The sequence below is a fragment of the Carassius auratus genome, chromosome 36 (genome assembly GCF_003368295.1).
Source record: "Carassius auratus strain Wakin chromosome 36, ASM336829v1, whole genome shotgun sequence".
Taxonomy (NCBI): domain Eukaryota; kingdom Metazoa; phylum Chordata; class Actinopteri; order Cypriniformes; family Cyprinidae; genus Carassius; species Carassius auratus.
This window is the reverse complement of record NC_039278.1, coordinates 1,158,353-1,182,374: the sequence shown is the minus strand read 5'-3', so window position 1 is coordinate 1,182,374 and position 24,022 is coordinate 1,158,353. Positions and strand designations below refer to the sequence as shown.

The 24,022-nt window shown below is 37.8% G+C and overlaps 1 pseudogene; it reads left to right on the top strand.

Annotated features, from left to right (window-relative positions):
- Positions 1-24,022, top strand: part of LOC113055615 (isoleucine--tRNA ligase, cytoplasmic-like) — a 72,774-nt pseudogene that overhangs the window by 27,222 nt on the left and 21,530 nt on the right.

Genomic DNA, 24,022 nt, shown 5'->3' with positions numbered 1-24,022 from the left:
GCTGCGTGCAACAGCACAATACAAAATAGAACAAGAAAGCACACAGCCGATAACTCGAGCTGTGTGCAACAATACAAGACAACACTTTGAGACCGCACGCTACCACAATAAGACAGAACATGGAGCACGAGTGTCCAGTCTCCGACACAAAACCGAAATTCAGCAAAACATTAGTGCCGGGATCCGGGATTTATTCTTAACTAATGCACAATTCTTGATCCTTAAAATGTTAATTTAATCATTAATTACTATTGTATTCCTGGTAACTTAATGATTAGCTGTGAACAAGAAAATTATTAATCAATGCTTAACTAATGCATTAATCTGGAGCCTTTAAATGTTATCCTCTAAGTTTTATGGGCAACACTTCTCAATAAGTGTCATTTGTTAACATTTAGTTAATGCATTAACAAGGAGCTATACGTTTGTTAAAATATTTATTAAAATACAAGCTTTTATTGCCTAAAAAAATGGCGCCGTTGTATGTGGCCTGCCATCTTTCGCTTGCTGTGCTGTCTAGTTTGTTTGTTTTGTTTTGCTCTACACTTCAGTTGACACAATGTGCTTCACCAGTATTAACTTATGACCGACTATCTCTTCTAAATTTGGGAGTCCTTTCAAACAAACTATTTAATCAAGCCATAACTGGTTCATATTACGCTCCCCCTCCCTTACTGTCTATACATGACTATTTGCGCCATTGGCCGTGCTCCCTACCGGTGAAAAAGTGCAGGAGACGACGCGGAAGACAGAGTGGCATAGCTGTGAAGTTAAAGCTCTTCTTGGCACTCCATAATGAGTCTCACCTTCCACTAGGGCTCTTTGTGGAGGCTTCTGACCAGAATTGCTTCTTCCGATGGCGCTCTCTGGAGCCAGTACACACTGGTATTATACCCATGACTCCGACTGCGGCGGTTCCGCTTCCTGGTTTCTGTTCTCTTCGCTTCTTCTATGGAGGAGTGTGCACAGACCATCTTCGCACACTACCTAGAGGAAAGCAACCTGATCTATCCTCCGAGCATCGGCGACGGCTAAAAATGGCCTTGATTAACACCATATAGTAGTAGTAGTAGCCCTTTATTGTCACTAGTCAAGTCAAGTACCAGCGAAATTAGCCATCAACCTGTCCATACATACACACATACAATATGACAGTGGGGTAGACAGGACAGGAAGACAGGGTATTTGAGGAAGAAATACAGCATACAGGGAAGTGAGGAGAAAAAAAAACCAACACCCACACTATGCTCCATAAGGGAGCACAGTATGAGAACAGGAAAAACATCTCAGCACAAAAAGCACATAATCAATACACCATAGACACACGACTTTGCAACTGGGTATGGAACTTGGGGTGGTTGAGGTAATCCAGCGCAGGCAAACAGCCATCCGGTCCAGCAGCTGAAAAGTGCTAGTCACAGACCCGCCTGCCAGACTGGAGGAACAAAGCGGCGAAGGCTGGGGATGGGGGTTGGGAGGGTGAATGTATATCTGTATATGTGTAAGAGTTTGTGTATTTGTTGGCCTGGAGAGTTGAGACTCTTTCTAGATGCCTCAGTCCGCAGATTTTACAGCGTCACAGCAAGTTGCCATGCAGACGTCCTTGGTCAGGTCCTAGACAGAGTCAACAATCAGCAGGTGTCTGTGGGAGAGGGTGGAGGAATGCAAGAGAAGTCAAGCTGCCCTGCTCGCCTGGGAGATTTTTGTCATCCAGCCAAAGCTGGTAAAGAAAGCCAAAGAAGATAAGATACCAGTTGTTTGGTGTTGTAGCCACATTTCTTTTCACAGTCACTATGATTGTTCATTGTCCATTGGTCTCCAAATTCTCCAATTTCTTTTCCAAATCCGTGAGCTTCTTGGTGATGTTATCCATATTGCGGTTAATAGTCTCAGTCTCAATGCTGACCGCTCTGCCCACTACTTCAATCATGACGGGCAGCCTTGTGAGGCTTTGGACAGCTGTTCCCGTCTTCTTAATTTTCCGATAACCCAGGGCAAAGCCTAATCCAATCAGCAGAAGACCTGTTATCATGGTTCTGAATAGGTAGATGTCTTCAATGTCCTCCACGGAAATAGCCGCCAGACACACGACCCACCAATTCGCCCACGCGTCCATCGTGTAGCCAGCTGCAAACGTTCCGGCAGGGCAGTCATGTCAAGAAGATGGTGTCAATTGCGTTGAAAGACCAATTTATCAAATCCATTTTCCAGTTTAGGAGAGACAGTAGACAGGACAAGAGAAAAAACAAACGAAGCAAGGAAAGGCAGGGAGGAGAGGAAAGAAATGCGACCGCCTCTGTTGAGAGCAAAGAGAAAGTAGCTCTCCATGATGTTGAGTGGGAAACAAGACTTTCATTGTTAATGATTTCTTCTCTTCTCTGGATCTGGATTTTTTATTTATAACTGAAAATTTCTGCTAGGGATTTAAGTCCTTTCTCTGAGCTGTTACTGTCAAACTGTGTATTTTTTAATTCTCCCGTTTATTTATTAATAATAAATAAAAAGTTTATTAATTTAATTCTCGTTTGACTGGCCGAGGTGGAGGACTAGCCTTCATCTTCAAGGACGTTTTCTCTTGCTGTAATATTGCGTTCAATTAGTATAACAATTCTCATTTATTAAATGCCTTCGATATGGTTCTTCATGTCAACACTCCCACTCATCATCATGGACATATACTTGACTTAGTATTATCTCATGGTTTTTCCATCAGTAATCTTGAAGTGTGTGAGAATGGTTTTTCTGATCCATTTTATTTTCTATTCCTTTTAGTTTTGCTGCACCTAAATCTATTAATCACGCTCGCCACTCTCTGTGGATTACTAATGCTACTAAAAATGCCTTTTCTTTAGCTTTCCATCATGTTACTATACCAATGGAAGATTGTCTTGGTAATATGAGTGCTCAAGGGCTGTTGTCTATGTTTAATTCTATATGTGAAAATGTCTTAGACACGGTTGCAACACTCAATCACACAATTTTAAACCAAGAAATGAACCCTGGCGAGATGATACAATACGCTCTCTTAAGCAGATTTGTAGGAGAGAGGAGCGAAAATTGAAAAGAGACAAACTTCAGGTCTATTTTGAAATGGTAAGAGATTCTTTATCTCAATATCAGAAATAGCTAAAAGTAGCCAAATCAAGGTATTTTACTGACATTATTAATAAGAACTGTCATAGACCTTAAATTCTTTTAGAAATGATTAACAACACTATTAACCCATCGGTCTGCTCTCTCCCTGATGTGTCTTCATCTATGTGTGAGGACTTTTTAAAGTTTTTTGTTAGTAAGATAAATGATCTAAGATTAGGAATTATTCCATCTCCTTCGGATCCTTCAATTCACCATAGCTGTATGGCTGTTTTTAGTCAATTTAACCTTATTACTGGCACTCAGCTTCAATAAATAGTAGAGCACCTTAGGCCTTCAGGCTCTTCTGCTGATGTGATCCCTCCGTTTTTTTTCTCAAACAAGTATTTGAAGATGTTCATTCTTTTCTGCTGGTCATATTAAATCATTGTTTAGAAACTGGTATTATACCTGAACCGTTAAAACATGCATCAGTCTACCCCTTACTTAAAAAACAGAACCTGGACCCCACAGTGTTAGACAATTTTAGACCAATCTCCATTTTTTCATTTATGTCTAAAATTTTGGAGAAAATAGTCCTGCAACAATTACAAAGCTTCATAACTGATAATGCGATTTTTGATTTTTGAATGCGTTTCAATCTGGGCTTAGAAAACACCATTCGACAGAGACTACATTGCTGAAGTTTTTCAATGACGTACTAATAACCTGTGACTCTGGCGAATATGCAGTTCTTGTGCTTTTAGATCTAACTGCTGCATTTGATACAGTAGATCACTCTGTACTTATTGCCCGATTGGAACAGTGTGCAGGCATTACTGGCAGTACACTGGAATGGTTTATATCTTATTTTACAAATAGAAGCTTCTCAGTGAAGATTGGAGAATATTCCTCTAGTAAGGCTGTGTTATTGTGTGGGGTTCCTCAAGTGTCGATTTTGGCCCCCATTCTTTTTTCTTTATACATGCTTCCACTAGGTTCTATTATTAGAAACACGGGCTGTCATTCCATTTTTACGCTGATGACACTCAAATTTATCTGCCCTTAAAACGTTTGTCAGATAATCTAGAAACTCTTATGACCTGTTTGACTGAAGTAAAGACTTGGTTGTCTTCAAACTTTCTGAATTTTAATGAGAGCAAAACGGAAATGATTTTATTTGGTCCGTCAGACTTCTCTACCATTCCTTAAGTAAATTTTGGTGGTCTGTCTTCATGTGTGAAACCGTGGGTGAAGAGAGGCAAATAAATTTAGTTGTGAAATCCTGCTTTTTTTCAGCTAAGACTACTATCAAAAGTAAAAACATTTCTTTCTTTTAAAAATTTCGAAAAAGTAATACAAGTATTAATTTCTTCAAGGCTAGACTACTGCAGTTCTCTCTATGTTGGGATTAGTCATGCAGCAATGACGCGATTACAATTAGTACAACATGCGGCAGCTAGACTTTTGATGGGTGCAAAAAAACGGAATCATATCATGCCAATTTTAGGTTCTTTACACTGCTTGCCAGTGCTTTATAGAATGGAGTTTAAACATTTACTTTTTGTTTACAAATCTTTAAATGGTCTGCCTCCACCTTGCATGTCTGCTCTATTGACTGAGCATCATCCATCAGGATCACTCCGGTCATCAAATCAGAGACTCTTGTCTATCCCGAAGTCAAAATTGAAGTGTAGGGGGGACCGTGCCTTCTCTGTAGTTGCCCCTAGATTATGGAATGACCTACCCATTTCAATTAGAGTGGCCTCATCGTTATTTGTTTTTAAGTCCAAGTTAAAAACATATTTGTTTGATAAGGCATTCAACACATGCAAATTGGTGAAGCATTTATTCTATTTTATTTTATTTATTCAAATATTTATTTTATATTTTTAGTCAAATCTATATTGTGCTGTGGTTTTATTGTTGTTAGTTTATGATTTGTTTTATTAATACTGCAAAGCACATTGGACAATGTAAATTGTATTTAAGTGTGCTTTATAAATAAATTGCCATTGCCATTGCCATATTAAATAATCTTTGTTAACATTAGTTAACATTTTTCTTTAGACTTTGATTTAGTTCAAAATGAATAAATGTCTTCTTCAGCAGGAGTAATTAAGCTTCTAGAGCAAAGACTTTATGAATTCCATCTTTTAATTTGGGTCTGGGTTTGAGTATAAAAGGGGGAGGAAGTCAACAGGTTTAATGTATGCAATGATAATATTTTAGTCTGTAACAACTATGATTAATAAAAGGATTGATTAAAAGACTTTAAAATATGTTTTTTTACAAAAAAGAGCACTTATTGAATTGTCCTGAATGCCATTATAAGAATTCATAACAATATTATTACAATTAATTGTATAAATTCTGTACAGTTTAGTTAGGTGGCATTGTTATAAATGAATCTTCTATTTTACAGGTAGCAGGATGCTTGGTCCATTACATCCTGACGGATGGGCAACACCCTTATCAGACAACTACACCCTACGCCAACGATCCACTTGGTGTATCTCTAAATGTCAGAATGGGTAACTTTAGTCTTCAATGTGATGAAAGACAAAACAATATCTTAAGCAGAATGCTGAGCAAATCAATGGAAGAGCGTCCTACTATTGAGGAATGCCTCCAGGAAGTCAAAAGTATGTACAAAGACATATTGTTTAGTTTACAATAATCATTAATTAAGTAACTGGCTATAAATGTTGGTGTGAATTTACAGGTTTCGATCGCCAGTCTGATCAAATTGGAAGCACAAACAGCTACAGCAATAACAAAAATGGAAATAAAGTAAGTATCCTTAGGCAGTTTATTCATATCATTGCTAAACACGGGTCGGACAAAAGTAGACCTTAATTAGGTGTGTTACATGGATTCATAAACTCTTATTAATTTACAGGACAGAGCCCATACAGAGAATTGCTTTCCTCAAGCACAAGATGAGATGGACATCCCAGAGAATCTGTGCAGTGATGTGACAGATTCATATTCCCACACTAAAGAGGAATTGTCTGCATGTGAAATGGTAATTTGGGGTTTATTTACATAACCAGGGGGTTGTAATAATGCAGAGATTTTAGCACTGTTATTCATTGCAAATTGATTTAAGTAATGTTTGTGTATTGCAGAGCAACACAGAACAACTGGTATACCCTTTCCTGGAAATGTCAGAGGAAGCAGGAGACAAAGAAGAAGAAGAAATGAAAACAAAACAGGCACAAGGGAGAGTAGCAGAAGAAATAGCCATCCAAGGAAAACCGCTTACAAAGGCTTGGACGGAAATGGATGAATGTGCCCAAGGCTGTGCATCTCAACAACTAAATATGATCAAAGTGAAAGTCTCCTCAAACACACCATATCAACGCATCTATGACAAAAAGAATTTCTGTCTTTACTGTGAGAAGCCTTATTCAAAAATCACAAGACATCTGATACAGAAACATTCTAGAGAGGTTGAAGTTGCAAAGGCACTGTTATTTAAGCAAGGCTCAACCAAGCGTAATCTTTTTTTAACAAAAGTAAGGAACATGGGAAATTACCACCATAATAGTTCAGTCCTATCCTCAGGAAAAGGGGAGATCATTCCAAAAAGACAAGCAACATTTGTGTCAACAGCAACTGACTACGTGGCTTGCAAGTTTTGCTTTGCTATGTATATTAAAACAGCCCTCTGGAGACACCATAAGCGTTGCAAATTACAAGTAAAAGACAATACTCCAGTGATTCGGAAGGTTTCGCAGGAGGGCTCTTTTAGAGAGCTTATGAGATATTCTAGGTGACAAACTTGATATCACTTGGAAAACCATTTCTGTTGTCAGGAGTGCAGCAGAAGAAGTGACAAACCATCAGTTTAGGAGTGTGTGTGCACTTTAAACAAAGTTTCATTCAAAATGCTATAGTTAAGTTTCTTTTTCATGTTTTTTTTTTTTTTTTTTTTTTACGAAATTCTTTTCAATGCAGCAAGTCAGATTTTACATTTACATTTAGCATATTCTGCCTATTTCTGAATGTAATGTCAATGTTGGTAATAAAAATGGAGCTCCTAAATTAAGTGCTGCTCTGAAAAATTTAATTGTGTTAAACGACTTAAGTGCCATGGTTAAAAGGTGTTTTATTGACCTCGACTGAAAATTTTTGATGCAGCAAGTTAACATATAATTGTTGTTTCTTGACCTCCAAATTTTTTACAATGTGTCTGTGATGCAAGAAAAGGTGATTCAACAGGCGTCGCACGTCACCATCTAACTGGGGACCAAAGTCATTTTATTGCATTCATTCGTTTATAACAAATGCACTCTTTACTGTCAAAATTATTGACATGCAATTGTTACCTTAAAGAGCTCTTTCTGCTGGTTTTAACCCCAAAAAAAGTGTGAGCAGGGGTGGATAAAGGTTGTCAGGGGCCCCTACGCTGCTCTTTGTGTGAGGCCCCCCTTAAATTAATTTAGTTGCATACATGGTCCACAAACAAATAGTAAGGTGACCTGGCATACACACACACACTGAGACAGCCAATCCTACAGAATTTTCTCTACATTCACAGTGTCTCCACAGGATTTTGTGAGACTGTGATGGGTTCAAATTGGTTCCTCTAGTTTATTTTGTTCATTTAAAATTTAAATGCATAAATCTGCTTCATTTTGAGAGCAGAGTCTAGTGAATAACAATTTAAGGGAACAATTTACACTATATCAATTCTTAGAAAAAGCTACAAATGTCATTCTGTCAAAAGCAGGGAATTATTTTTCTCCTCATCTTTTGTTGTTCTGTTATTATTAATGTCCACACTTAACTGAAGCCACAAGACAAGATTTGTACACATAAAAAAAAATAATAATAATCTCAATGACCAAATACATGACTGGAAAATTGTATTGAACTGATCATTGTTACGACCCTTTGCTTCCTCTTCTCGCCTGCTGGTGGCGGGATGACTTGAGAGGGTGTGGAAGATTGCACACCCCTGTGGAATAATATCCTCTAATTTTGGAGAGTATAAAGATGGGACTGATTCTCTCAATTTCACTTTCTCCAGGGGATCGGCAGTCCTCAGGAGAAGTCATTGACTCCAACCTTTGTTTTGTTGTAGCCTATCAACATGTCCTTACCATTTGGATTATTATTTAAACCCTATCATTAAGTTATATTATTTTGATATTGTATTATTTTGAAACTTGAATAAAGAATCTTGCAAGTCAATTGATCTAAACAAGTGCTCTTATTTTTATGTTATGATCGAGAATGAGCTGGGCGTGACATAAATTGGGTGTCTCGTCCCCGATCCTTTGGTGTGGGAATGTTGGTGAGTAGCTATGTGATTATTTTTGTGAATGGTTAAATTTTTAATGAATGAGAACTCTGATTAGTTAAAGTGTATCCAGCTGGGTTGTATATACAATCCTTCTGACGGAATACTGTATTTTTTTTTTTTTGTTTGTTTATTATTTTGCCTTTTTTATTTTTAAGGGTTATTCTGGGTGGAGAATTAACTTTCGGTACGCTTTCGGACTTTCAGTTAAACTGATCGTCACAGTTCAGCGTTTAATGCCGCCCCGAGCCCATTATACCTTTGAAGACTAGGTAGGAATTAGTTTAAAAAAAAAAAGTAAATCGCGTTAGTGGGTATATCGTGCGTTCTTCTCTTCGTGCTTGCATTGTGTTGTACCTTGCGGTAAGTCTTCTGAAGTTCTTATGAATGAGTATAGGTTGCGTAATACATTGACGTAGTTTTTCTTCAAAGCAGTGCTTTATGGGAGTTGTATTTCTGGTAAACAGTGTCTCACGTGCTTGAGCTGGTTGTTTTGTTTATATTTTCATAGTACACATATGAACAGAATATCTTCGGTGCTCGATTTCTTTGCGTGCCCTTCAGAGTCTTTACTTGAGTTGTACAAAGGAGCAACTGGTGCAAATCGATGGTGAAAGTGACTTAAAATTTCCGGATTTGTCTTTGCAAGAGAAACAATTGTATTTAGATGCCACGAACATTCGTGCTGAGAGTGACGATCGTGCTATGAAAGCGCGAGTGATGGAAAGAGAATTTGCAGAGAGAAAATAAGATCACCAGTTAGCTGTGCAATGATTGGAGCTTGAGGTAGAGAAGGAACGAGACGAGAGCGTTTCTGTTAAAAAAGTTGTAAAAAAGCTGTAAAAACAGCAGAAGTTTCACGAGTAGATTTGCCCCCTGTTTTACCACAGCATTCGGCTGTAGGTGAACCTGTTTTTGATGTTCATGGAAATATGAAATTAGTTCAATTTTCTGAAAAGGAAATTGAGAAAAATTTCTAGCATTTTTTACGTGTAGCTTTATCCATGAAATGGCCGAAAAGCTTTTGGACTTTATTTTTACAGTGTGTTTTCACAGGTAAAGCACGGGAAGTATATTCTGCTCTCTCACTGGAACAGAGTGTTGAGTATGATATTGTGAAATCTGCTGTGTTACACGTGTATGAACTCGTACCTGACGCATATTGTCAAAAATTTAGAAACTTGAATAAAACTGAAAGTACTCATGTTGAATTTGCGAGAGAAAATACATTTATTTGATCGTTGGTGCACTTCAATGAAAGTTACAACTAAAGAACAGTTAAGAGAACTAGTGCTTTTGGAGCAGTTTAAACATCGTGTTCCTCATGCTGTAGCTACGCATCTTACTGAACACAAAGTGAATACATTATCTGAAGCTGCTATCATGGCTGATGAATTTGTGTTAACCCACCGTGGGTCATTCATTTTAGTCAGCTTTAAAAAGGGATCGGTCTCTAGTTTTGGTGGTAAATCTGTTGATCGGTATGTAACCACTTCTGTTGATTTATACACCATTTATCACTGAAGGAAATGTGTCATTGCCTGGTTCAAATAAAACTGTGCCAGTGTGTCTTCTTCGAGATACGGGCACTGCACACTCATTTCTTTTAGTAGGAATTTTGCCCTTAACTTCTGAAACTGCTACTGGAACCCATGTACTAGTACAGGGTTTTGAGATGGGGTTTGTTGAAGTGCCTTTGCATCGAATCCATCTTTTTCTGCCATCATATCTGGTGACATTGTAGTTGGTGTCCGTTCTGCACTTCCAGTTCCTGGGATTACATTTATTCTGGTAAATGATTTAGCTGGGGGAAATGTTTGGGGAGGAAGTAGTGGGGCAGCTCCTCCCATAATATTATCTATACCCAGAAAGTCTGATGATAACCATAAAGAATTCCCTGATTTGCTCCCAGCTTGTGCAGTTACTCGATCAGTGGCTAAACCACTGTCTGAAAATCAAGTAGTAGAGGTTCCACTTCATGACACTTTCTTTCACACTGTTAATGCAGGTGAACAAGGATGCATCCAAAGATCCTAAACCTCTTAACAGTAAGACCTAAAGGCCTGCTCTTCGTTGTCTGACCAGGAAGATTCTATGGTACTGCGTGAATTTACTGGCACATCTGAGGTTTTGTCCACCCCTGAGAGAACGAATGTTGATCTCTTTGATGTTGATTGCTGTTCTATGACTTCCTTGTTACAGATCTCTCGAGAGGATTTAATTAGAGCCCAGCGGAGCGATGACAATCTTAAACACTTATTTTCTGCAGTAGGGTCTAAGAAGGGTTCTGATCATCTTTCCTCTTCGTACTTTCTTGAAAATGGTCTGCTTTGTCGGATGTGGGTCAAGCATAAAGATGCTTCTCTTGAACCTAAAACTCAAATTGTAATGCCTCTTATAGTAAGAGAATATGTGTTGAATTTGGCTCATCAAGGACTTGCTGGTCATACCGGAGTCCGGAAAACATATGATCATGTTATGCGACAGTTTTATTGGCCTAAGTTAAAGCGACAAAGTTACAAAAGCTTTTTAATCAAGAGCAGTGAGTGTTTTCTTTTTTTGTTCCTGTTTGATTAATATAAAGACTGTCACTTTAAGAGGATACACTGATCCAGTATTTATCAGTTTATTTAAACTAAATACATAAAAAATATAGTCATGAAAAAATACAAACAAAATTACTCCACCTTTAACAACTACAAAAACAAATTCAAAATATGAACAAAAAACTGTAACCGTATATCAGTCACACTAAAGTACCACTTCATTGTATTGACTTTCATCATATGAAAAATTACGATGATTTCTCAGAGAAACTCTTTTCATATATGGAAGGAAGAACTGGATTTGAAATGTCATGTGGCTTTCTACTTGCAGGAGAAAATGACATTTGAATCTAAATAGACAAGTGTGTTTCGGTCACAAAAACAGCTTGTGTCCCTATTGCAGTGTAATTACCGAGTAATAACAACATTAAGTATATTTGCTATAGGGTTGAGTTTCCGTGTACTTACTGTGTAATTATCTATGACAAGGATACTAAAATAAGTGTTGCTCCTAAATATTTGAGATTTACTAGCAGTTTCCACGTGTAAATGGACCCACTTTATATTAAGTGGTCTTAACTATGTACTTATATTTTAATTAATAATTTAGTACAATGTACTTATTCTGTACATACATGTTTTTACATTGTACTTATATTTAAAAAAACTACATGTAATTATATCTGTATTTAATTTCTGTAATTACATTTATAATTACACTGTTGACCCATACTTTACACCTTATCCCACCCTTAAACTTACCCATACCTCCAACCCTCTCCCTAACCTTACCCCTATCCCACCTCAATAGCAGCAAAAGTGTTTTACAATACAATATGAACACAATAAGTACATTGTACTTATTTTTTAATGTAAGTACATAGTAGTTAAGGCCACCTAATATAAAGTGGGACCGTGAATAGTATTAAATGGTTGATTCTGAATCATGAAAGAATGGATCTTTTGAATCAGATCTCTCCAGTCTGGTCTTGTCTAATTGTATAGAAAGCTGTGAGAATGTATTTCTCAGCTGCATGTTTTGTCTAATGATGCTGCATTAGGGAAGGTTGGAGCGAGTTCAAGTCTGAAAGTCCTGCTGCAGTACAGTTAGTCCTACAGTCCGCAGTGAACCCACTGAGCCCATTACATGAGCAGAATCATTCAGAGAGAGAGACAGAGAGAGAGAGAGAGAGAGAGAGAGAGAATTCAAATCCATTTATTACAACAAAAAAACACTGTCCAGTCATTCAACACACTGTTAAAATAAAATCAGAACAGACAAGATACAATTATGTTAAGAGGGATGAAAAATGAAGATTATCATCAATAATTTCACACAAAGCCCCCTTATGGCACCAAATCTGATCAAAAGAAACAAGGTCATTCATAGTTTTAAAATATCGAAAATCTATTAAAATTCTAGATTTCACCGAATTAAAAAACTTGTGTTTCGTTCAATTTTATGTTTCCTGGTATTATACAGTATTGTTCAAAATAATAGCAGTACAATGTGACTAACCAGAATAATCAAGGTTTTTTGTATATTTTTTTATTGCTACGTGGCAAACAAGTTACCAGTAGGTTCAGTAGATTCTCAGAAAACAAATGAGACCCAGCATTCATGATATGCACGCTCTTAAGGCTGTGCAATTGGGCAATTAGTTGAATTAGTTGAAAGGGGTGTGTTCAAAAAAATAGCAGTGTGGCATTCAATCACTGAGGTCATCAATTTTGTGAAGAAACAGGTGTGAATCAGGTGGCCCCTATTTAAGGATGAAGCCAACACTTGTTGAACATGCATTTGAAAGCTGAGGAAAATGGGTCGTTCAAGACATTGTTCAGAAGAACAGCGTACTTTGATTAAAAAGTTGATTAGAGAGGGGAAAACCTATAAAGAGGTGCAAAAAATGATAGGCTGTTCAGCTAAAATGATCTCCAATGCCTTAAAATGGAGAGCAAAACCAGAGAGACGTGGAAGAAAACGGAAGACAACCATCAAAATGGATAGAAGAATAACCAGAATGGCAAAGGCTCAGCCAATGATCACCTCCAGGATGATCAAAGACAGTCTGGAGTTACCTGTAAGTACTGTGACAGTTAGAAGACGTCTGTGTGAAGCTAATCTATTTTCAAGAATCCCCCGCAAAGTCCCTCTGTTAAAAAAAAGGCATGTGCAGAAGAGGTTACAATTTGCCAAAGAACACATCAACTGGCCTAAAGAGAAATGGAGGAACATTTTTGTGGACTGATGAGAGTAAAATTGTTCTTTTTGGGTCCAAGGGCCACAGGCAGTTTGTGAGACGACCCCCAAACTCTGAATTCAAGCCACAGTACACAGTGAAGACAGTGAAGCATGGAGGTGCAAGCATCATGATATGGGCATGTTTCTCCTACTATGGTGTTGGGCCTATTTATCGCATACCAGGGATCATGGATCAGTTTGCATATGTTAAAATACTTGAAGAGGTCATGTGGCCCTATGCTGAAGAGGACATGCCCTTGAAATGGTTGTTTCAACAAGACAATGACCCAAAACACACTAGTAAACGGGCAAAGTCTTGGTTCCAAACCAACAAAATTAATGTTATGGAGTGGCCAGCCCAATCTCCAGACCTTAATCCAATTGAGAACTTGTGGGGTGATATCAAAAATGCTGTTTCTGAAGCAAAACCAAGAAATGTGAATGAATTGTGGAATGTTGTTAAAGAATCATGGAGTGGAATAACAGCTGAGAGGTGCCACAAGTTGGTTGACTCCATGCCACACAGATGTCAAGCAGTTTTAAAAAACTGTGGTCATACAACTAAATATTAGTTTAGTGATTCACAGGATTGCTAAATCCCAGAAAAAAAAAAATGTTTGTACAAAATAGTTTTGAGTTTGTACAGTCAAAGGTAGACACTGCTATTTTTTTGAACACAACTAATTGCCCAATTGCACAGCCTTAAGAGCGTGTATATCATGAATGCTGGGTCTTGTTTGTTTTCTGACAATCTACTGAACCTACTGGTAACTTGTTTGCCACGTAGCAATAAAAAATATACTAAAAACCTTGATTATTCTGGTTAGTCACATTGTACTGCTTTTATTTTGAACAAAACTGTATATAGCCATTTTAGCTTGGCCTAGCAAAAAATTCAGAAGTTGACACCGAAAACGGTGTCTCCTAACATACTTAAAACTTCAAATAAAATCTTCAACAGAAAAAGATTCACCAAAACAAACAAATAAATTCTGTAAAACAATAAACAATGATTTCAGTCTAAAACATTGCATAAATGCATGGAACACAGTCTCTCTCATCAAACAAAAAAGGACAACCATGACTAACACCAGGGTTTAAAACTGAAATAAAAGCATTAACTGCCAATATTCTTAGTTAATGGTGACTTGTAAAGAGCTCTCCATTCTGGTTTTGTGCCCTCTCCCATCTGTAGGATGGTACACCAGGGTGTTATCTACTTTATTATCTAAAAACCTTTTATTCAAAGATTTGATACAACTTTTATACAAGGCTTTTCCAGAGGCCGGCTCTGAACCCATTAATGACACATTTTCAGAAAATTAGGTGATAGAAGCAAATTAGGAAACGGATCCCTGCGGTCCGGAATAATCAGTCCCTTAGAGTAGTCCTCCAGCAGTTTACATTCTTCTGTTGTAAGAGCAGATCTCCACTTTTCAAGGAGTTTAGTCACCACACGTGTGGATCGAATGCCCAGATGTTCACCTACCAAATCAACATTCTTAAAGTTTGTTTCCTGCGAGCTGTACTAGATGTCCAAGGGTTATCACACCAGAATGGAGTAAAATTCCTTCAAGTGCTGGGAAAGGTCCTTTACTTGATATGTCCAGACGAGAACCATGAATCAAGGGTTCTTGTAACAACCAGTGCAAGGAATCTGTATTACTCATTCTTTGCACTATAAACAATGACCAAACTTTAAAAAAGTTACGATTAAAAATGGACAAGTTCATCTTTTCATAATTCAACCAGAACAAAGACTTGTCCAGGACTAATCCTTCAAACTTCTGAAGAACTGCAAAATCCATGGATTTCCAGCTTGAGTCCACTGGTCCAGTTAAAAGTCTCTGTGCAAATTGGAGTCTGAAAGCTGCTGTTCTGCTCTGTAATTTTATGAGTCCATGCACTACTTCTTCTTTTGGCAAATACAAAACAGTTTTTGAAACCCAGTGCAGCTTATCCCCAAAAAAATCAATTAAAATTGACAGAATTTTTTACAAAAGATCTGGTGGAGGATCAACACAAATGAAGCAATGCCAGAGAAGATGCTACCAATTTATTAATAATCAATGTGCGTCCTCTATATGACATTTTTGGAAGCAAATATTTCCATTTGTTGAGGCAACCTTTTCTTTTTTCAACAACTCCTTCAAAGTTTTTTTTTACCATAATCTTCTTCTTCTTTCGGCTTTTCCCTTCAGGGGTCGCCACAGCGAATCATCTCTGTCCACCTATCCCTATCTTCTGCATCCTCAACACTTGCACCCACTAGCTTCAAATCCTCATTAATTCCATCTATATACCTCCTCTTTGGTCTTCCTCTTTGCCTCCTGCCTGGCAGCTCCATGTCCAACATTCTCCTACCAATATATTCACTCTCCCTCCTCTGAACATGTCCAAACCATCTTAATCTGGCCTCCCTAACTTTGTCTCCCAAACGTCCAACATGAGCTGTCCCTCTGATGTACTCGTTCCTAGTCATGTCCAATCTTGTCACTCCCGATGAGAACCTCAACATTTTCAGCTCTGCTACCTCTAGCTCTGATTCCTGTCTCTTCCTCAGTGCCACTGTCTCTAAACCATACAACATAGCTGGTCTCAACACTGTCCTGTACACCTTCCCCTTGATTCTCGCTGATATTTTCCTATCACACAGAACTCCCGACACCTTTCTCCACCCATTCCAACCTGCCTGCACTCGCTTCTTTACCTCTTTCGCACACTCTCCATTACTCTGGACTGTTGACCCCAAGTACTTAAATTCCTGTACCTTCTTCACCTCTTCATCCTGTAACCTTACTGTTCCACTTCCCTCCCTTTCATTTACACACATGTACTCAGTCTTACTACGACTGACTTTCATTCCTCTTCTCTCCAGCGCAAACCTCCACCTCTCCAGGTTTTCCTCCACCTGCTCCCTGCTCTCACTACAGATCACAATGTCATCTGCAAACTTCATTGTCCAAGGAGACTCCTGTCTGACCTCCTTTGACAACTGGTTCATCACTATAGCAAACAGGAAGGGGCTCAGAGCCGATCCCTGATGCAGTCCCACCTCCACTTTGAACTCCTCTGTCTGACCTACAGCACACCTCACCACTGTCCGGCTCCTATCATACATGTCCTGCACCACTCTGACATACTTCTCTGCTACTCCTGACTTCCTCATACAGTACCACAGCTCTTCTCTTGGCACCCTGTCATACGCTTTCTCCAAGTCTACAAACACACAGTGCAACTCCCTCTGACCATCCCTATACTTCTCCATCAAAATTCTCAGAGCAAAAATTGCATCTGTTGTGCTCTTTCTGGGCATGAAGCCATACTGCTGCTCACAAATTTCCACTACCTTCCTTAACCTAGCTTCCACTACTCTTTCCCATAGCTTCTTTGTATGGCTCATCAACTTTATCCCCCTATAGTTGCTGCAACTCTGTACATCACCCTTATTCTTAAAGATCGGCACTAACACACTTCTTCTCCATTCCTCAGGCATCCTCTCACTCTCTAAAACCCTGTTGAACAAACTAGTCAAAAATTCCACAGCTACCTCTCCTAGACATTTCCAGACCTCCACCGGGATGTCGTCAGGACCAACTGCCTTTCCACTTTTCATCCTCTTCAAAGACTTCCTGACTTCATCCTTTCCAATCTTATCTACTTTCTGTTCCACAGAGTTCACCCCTTCTACTCTTTTTTCCCTCTCATTTTCCTCATTCATCAGCTCTTCAAAGTACTCCTTCCATCTCCTCTGTACACTCTCCGCACTTGTGAGCACCCTTCCATCTCTATCCTTAATAACTCTAACTTGCTGCACATCCTCCCCATCTCAATCCCTCTGCCTAGCTAACCTGTACAAGTCCTTCTCTCCTTCTCTAGTGTCTAACCTAGTGTACAACTCATCATATGCCTTCTGCTTGGCCTTAAACACCTCCCTCTTCACTCTGCGCTGTAACTCCTTGTATTCCTGTCTATTCTCTTCAGTCCTGTCCATGTCCCACTTCTTCTTGGCTAACCTCTTCCTCTGGATACTCTCCTGAACTTCTTCATTCCACCACCAAGTCTCCTTATCTTCTTTCCTCCTTCCGGATGACACACCCAGCACCTTTCTCCCTGTCTCCCTGATTACTTCTGCTGTATATTCCCAGTCATCTGGCAGGACTACCTGACCACCCAGAGCCTGTCTCAACTTCTGTCTAAATTCCTCACAACATTCCTCCTTTTTCAGCTTCCACCACTTGGTTTTCTTCTCTATTTTTGACCTCTTCTTCTTACAGACAAACAAAGTCAGCTTACACACCACACCGTGTTTTCTCTGGCTGTTATAACCATGTGTATTTAAAACATGTTTGTTATAACTCAGAAAACCAGAGGAAATATTATCAGGTACTGGTTGTTGTGCAGCTTACTGGTGATGACAATCATCAATTATGGAGCAGTTCAGAGCTCAAAATCTGACTAAACAGATGCTGCATAATTAGTTCAGTTTACTATAATGGAAGCCATTCAAAGAGCCAGTTGTTTTGTTATCAGTTTACATAAAATTACCGAACATTTTATGCACATACATCTTTCTTCTATGGCAGCAATTAGTCACACACAGACATCAATAATCAGAATATGAACCTCTACAATGGTGACAAAAAAAAAAAACATGCTGCAATGCATGCTGGGTATTATTATAGTACAAAACAAATATATGGCTCACAGCATGCTCTGCTGTATTTTTGAGGTAAATATGCTGAATATTGATGTCTGTGTGTGACTGTTTAACACCACACTATTTGGAAAATCCTTTATATTAACTATTTATCACAGAACCACTGCTTTTTAGAATCGCTTTTACTATTTTATCTAACTAATTACACAACACCCATTTCGTCAAAGGTCACTCTCCGAACAGTTCAATAATTGATTATCATCATCAATGGGTTAAGTTAAAAATGCTAATGGAATTTATCTGGGCTTTCGAGATACAACAAAAATGTTTCAGAAACATGTGGTTATAACAGCCAAAGAAAACACAAAGACTGAAGTCAAGGGTCAAGAGCCCAACTAAAGCAAACAAATCTCTAACATGGTTACTTCAAATGAAACAATAAATCAACATCTAAACCTTACCTTAACAGCAGGTGTTCATCACTAATTCACAATTTTCACTCAGTTAATCACTTAATTACTTAATTGCAATGTATAGCTTCTTTTTCTGAACGCAACTGAATCATGTTAAATTAACACAAATATTTCAAGCTGGTTGAACATCATCCATTGTTGTTAAGATAATGTGGTGTAATCACGTGGAACCACTGTCCACGATAAAATCATGTTCAACCAATGTGCTATTTTTTTTAGTGCAACCAGTATCGCTTCACTTTTTAACCAATTTACCTTTGCAGAAGAACACTTTTTAAAATCTTTTAATTTTTTGATCAACAAATCCACATCTTTCTGACAATTAATCAAAATAACAACATCATCAGCATATGCTGATAATTTAAGTACATTTAAACAATTTGAAATATACACTCCATGCAAATCTGTTCTTAACTTGTTTAAAAGAGGCTCTATTGACAAAGCATAGAGCATACCAGACAAGGCACACCCTTGTCTAACACCTCTAAAAACTTTAAAAGGAGCGCATAAGTCACCATTAACTTTCAATATACTTTCAACTTCACAGTACAAAACCTTTATCATAGAAACAATTCAGGTTTAAAACCAAAAGCTGTTAAACATTCAATGGACATTTCATAAATAATTATGCTCAACTTGGTCGAAAGCCTTTTCTTGATCTATTGACACTAGTCCAAAATCTAAATTGAGACTCCTACCTAGGGCTGGATGATTAACTGAAAAGTAATCGAAACTGAAATTCAGAACCTCAAACCAACTTAATTTTCCCATGTCGGTTATTTTGGTTTTTAATCCTGTAAATACTTCTCCCTTAAAAGCATACTACCGCGTATGTCATACTACATGACTCTGCTCTCCTGTCAGTGGCACGGAGGTGAACGCCGGTTCAACACATAGTGATGGCACACGAGCGGTGAGCCTTGCGTCTTCACTAAACTTTGTTAGTTGTATTTGTTTTATGATTTGGACATTTAAGCGATTAGATGAAGGGATGTGTATCATTATATCGAGCTCCCATGTTTGCACAGCTGCATTGTGGCACGAACACTCATATAAACAGCTGTGAAGATCGCGCTCACAGAGGAACGCAAAAACTAGTTGGCAGCCACAAACAGGCCATAGCAATAGCACATGTCAGCCAAGAGTAAAGAAATTAAACAGAACTGGACCTTATCTGAGCCACAAAATATGTGTATATTAAATATGCAGTTATGTCAGCCTTAATAAGCCTGTTAACAAGCAGAATCACTGAAAGAAAGAAGAGAACACAAAAAGAGAAGAGCAGAAACACAAGAACTACAACTAACTTCATCCACAACCTTAGATGAAATCAACTGAAGATAAAAGAAGACATTAAATCTCTCAAGATCTCAGCAGAGGAGGATTAAACAACTCAACAAACAGCTTTACCAGCTTCTCTTATTACTAACCAGATTTACTTTATTTCTTTTATACATATACAAAAGTTTTTATTGAGAATTAACAGAGGTTTAACTCTAATGTGTTTCACCATAACAGTGATTAGTGTTTTCATTAGTTGCGCTCTTAACTCTTATTATATATATATTTTTTTTTTTGGCTGCTGTGTTTGTTAAACACATTTGCAGCTTCAAAGAAAGCTAGAGTGACATGATATCAAGGGACGGCTGTTTTCTGTTGATGGTTTTATAATCATCATGAAGTACACTGGTTCATTGATGTTTTTTTGTTTTTTTATATATAACAATCATGTTGTTCCAATGAAACATCCGTATTACAAACCCTTGGTTTCTGCCACATTAGATCCAGCGGTATTATAAAAATCAGTTAACAAACATGAGCTCAAAAAAACTTAACCTATGCTGCCACACACAGATATAAACAATCAGCACATGAAAAGCTACTAAGTCACAACAAAAACAACAGCAAAGAATATAAGCAAATATTTAGAATTAAACAAAATAATAGGCCAATTCAGCTGCATAATTTATTCATGTTGCAATGCATGCTGGGAGTTTTTTTACTAGGCTAGTACCCAGCATGCATTGCAGCAAGGTACATTTGATTGTCACCATTGTTGAGATTCATGTGCTGACTGTTGATCCCTGTGTGTGTCATCATAGATTGGCTTTTTCATGCTTGTTAAATTCTTCTAACTGATTTTTGTAATATTGCTGGATCTCATGCTGCAAAAACACATGGTTTGTGCTGTGAATATATTAATGACACAATTTTTAGATTAAAAAAAAGCAAACCAGCATGTTTTTTGATGATTATAAAATCATCAACAGATAACCACCATCACCTGACCTCAATTCACTTTGCCTTTTTTTGATGCCGCAAATGTTTTCAACAAACAAACCATCACAGCAGCCAAAAAATACAAAAGATAGAATAAGAGTTAAGAGCGCAACTAATGGAAACACTAATCACGGTTATGGTGAAACACATTACAGTTAAACCTCTGTTAATTCTCAATAAAAACTTTTGTAGATGTCTAACAGAAATAAAGTCAGTCTGGTTAGTAATAAGTGAAGCTGGTAATGCAGTTTGTGGAGTTGTTTAATCCTCCTCTGGTGAGATCTCCAGAGATTTAATGTCTTCTTTTATCTTCAATTGATTTCATCTAAGGTTGTGGCTGAAGTCAGTTGTAGTTCTTGTGTTACTGCTTATCTCTTTTTCTGTTCTCTTCTTTCCTTCAGTGATTCTACTTCATATTTAATATATACACAGATTTTGTGGCTCAGACAAGGTCCAGTTCTGGTAAATTTCTTTACTCTTGGCTGACATTTGGCATTGATTTGGCCTGCTTTCGGCTCAAATCTGGCAAACAGGAGCGGTCCGCCCAAGTGCCATCATTCCACGCTGCATGTGGGCCAGATCATCTTTCCACATGTGCCAGATGTGAGCCGGATCTGGGCCGACACAATGTTGCTATGTGGGTAGTGAGCTATGATGTCAGATTGCGCTTTCAATAGGAAAAAATATTCCACCTTTAATAGTTGATCTCAACTGTCTGGCTGAGGCCAGTCTAAAAAGATGCTCAGGACAGTTGACAGAACGCTGCTGCGTGTCGTCATGAAAGTGTATTATTTTCACGTGTTATTAAGCCTTGCCACTTTCAAATGTAACCATTCAAAAGACTTTAAAGCATTCAAACACAAGACGCAGAAAAGCTGAACTGAGTAGCTGGTTACTCGCGCTGTGCTCGGTGCGCATGAGAGAGAGCCGCGTCTCACACACAGTAACACTGAACTGAGCTCTCCTTTGCGGAATTGCTAATGCAACTTTTTCACACCACAGACTGAACACAATTAATCATTGCTTGGTAATTGGCCAACAAAGCATTGACTGTTGTCTGACGTTTTGTTTGATAGAAATCCATGTAATGGATTACAATCAAAGTTATCTGAAATTATCAAGATGAATTTGTTCTAAAAGTTTAACTCTGTCTGAGTTATAATCCAATTTTGTTACTTATTCTAAACTATAGCAAATAAACTGATAATGTGAGAAATCTTGAAGGTGTCTGAATACATTTTGGTTTAATTTTTACAGTGCTATTTTACATTTCATTATTCAGTTTCTGTACCTGGACACTTACAAACTTGAAAAACTTAAACACTGTACATAGCACAAACAGATAAACAGAACAAACTCAAATTAAACACTTTCAGACAGGACCCACTGGTACGACCTGCACCGGGGCCCTGCTAACCCCAGCTATGGCCCTGCTTACAGTACAAACCTTGTCAGAGAACTACGAGGGCAAAAAAACTAAACAGAAACAAAATAATCGTTTATTAATCGTATTCGAGGTAACATGTTCAATTCATTGAGGTTTTGCTTTGAGGCCATAATCGTCCAGCCCTACTCCTACCTAAATCCAAAAGAAATGAAAGAAATGTTATCAGAAATGTGTCTACCAGGTACACAATATGTCTGGTCAGGATGGATAACTTGTTTCAAAACTTCACCCAATCTATTAGCCAAAACTTTTGAGAGCAATTTATAAATCACTGCACAGCAAACTCACAGGTCTCCAGTTTTTAATATAATTTAGATCTCCCTTCTTTGGTAACAGAGTGAGAACTGCTCTACAGCAACTTATGGGTAGCCGCCCATTGGCTAAGCTTTCCCCAAGCACCTCCAACAGATCTAGACCCACCTCTGATCAGAAGGACTTGTAGAAGTCGACTGGTAGTCCATCTACTCCAGGCGCTTTTCCACACTCCATACTTTGGAGAGCTCTATCCAACTCCTCCAGACTTGAAGCTTTACTGAGCCCAGCATTAGCTTCTTTGGATAGCTGAGGTAAATTATTAAGAAAGACATTACCATCAGTTTGTTCATGTGTGAGTTCACTTTTGTACAGTTCTTTATAAAAACAAATTGCTCTTCTTCGAATGTCAGAAGGGTCTGACAATAAGTCTCCAGTTTATGAACGTAAAGCATGAATAAACCTTCTCTGTCCATTTTTTTGTGTGTTTTGAAGACATGATCTGACCAGAGCTCCTTGTGTTACTGTGTCTAGAAGTTCAGCTAAAGAATTTTTATTATTATTAAAAATTTCAAAATGAGTCAAATTTCCTGTATCAACACCCCCCTGAAGTTCTATTAATTCATTCGCTATTATTTTCATTGAACTGGTTATGTCTCTCATGAAATTGCAAGTATATTGTTGGCACTGAACTGTTTAATCTGAACTTTTGCAATGTCCCACCACTGCTGTAAGGACTTGAAAGAAGATTTTGTAGTTCTAAAATAATTCCAGAATTCTTTAAAAATATCTTTAAAATGGTTATCACATAATAAATTATTATTAAAGTGCCAGTAAGGACTTTTTTTGGCTTAATGGAGCTCAAAGACACAACACACTGTATCAAGCTATGATCAGAAAAGCTTACTGGAACAATTGAACAGCTTCTGAAAAAATTAAGCTGGTGCTTGAAACCATAAAACCTATCCAACCTTGCTAAAGAAATTAAATTATCGTAAGCATGAGTCCATGTGTATTGCCTCTGATTACCATGAAAATTTCTCCAAACGTCAACAATCTCATGTGATTTCAATAACTGGATGAGCCGCTTTCGTGAAAGCATATGCGGTTCAACATGATTTCTACCTAAAATGTGCTCAGTGCAATTAAAATCCCCTCATTATAATAAATCCTCAGAATTGCAATGACATAAAACATCACCCAGTGTCTCTAAAAAAATAATTCTTTCCAATGCATTATTTGGGACATACACACAAATAAAAACAAAAGAACGATTTTCAAAGGAAGCTATAACTTTTAACAGTCTACCTTTTATAATTTCATCTACCTGATAAGAACAGGGAATAAAATTCTTGGAGAATAAAATGGCAACTCCACCGCTGGTGGTGGTCAAATGACTCAATACAGATAAACCATCAAATTCTCTTGCCCAATCAGAAGAATTTAATACATCAGTATGCGTTTCTTGAGCAAACAAAACATAAATTTTCTTTTGTTTTATTATCTCAAATAATTGAAATCTTTTTCTTATATCTCTTGCCCCATTTATATTTAGAGAAGAAAACACAAAATTCTCCCATAAATATATAGAGAAATAACCATAGCAGGTACAACCACAAAACAACACACAGAGAAAGATGATATTTACGCATTATCATTACTAACAATATGATAACTAACAACAAATATTCTACCTTGTACGATCGGCTGGAAAATCCACTGGCAAACTGCATGAAACA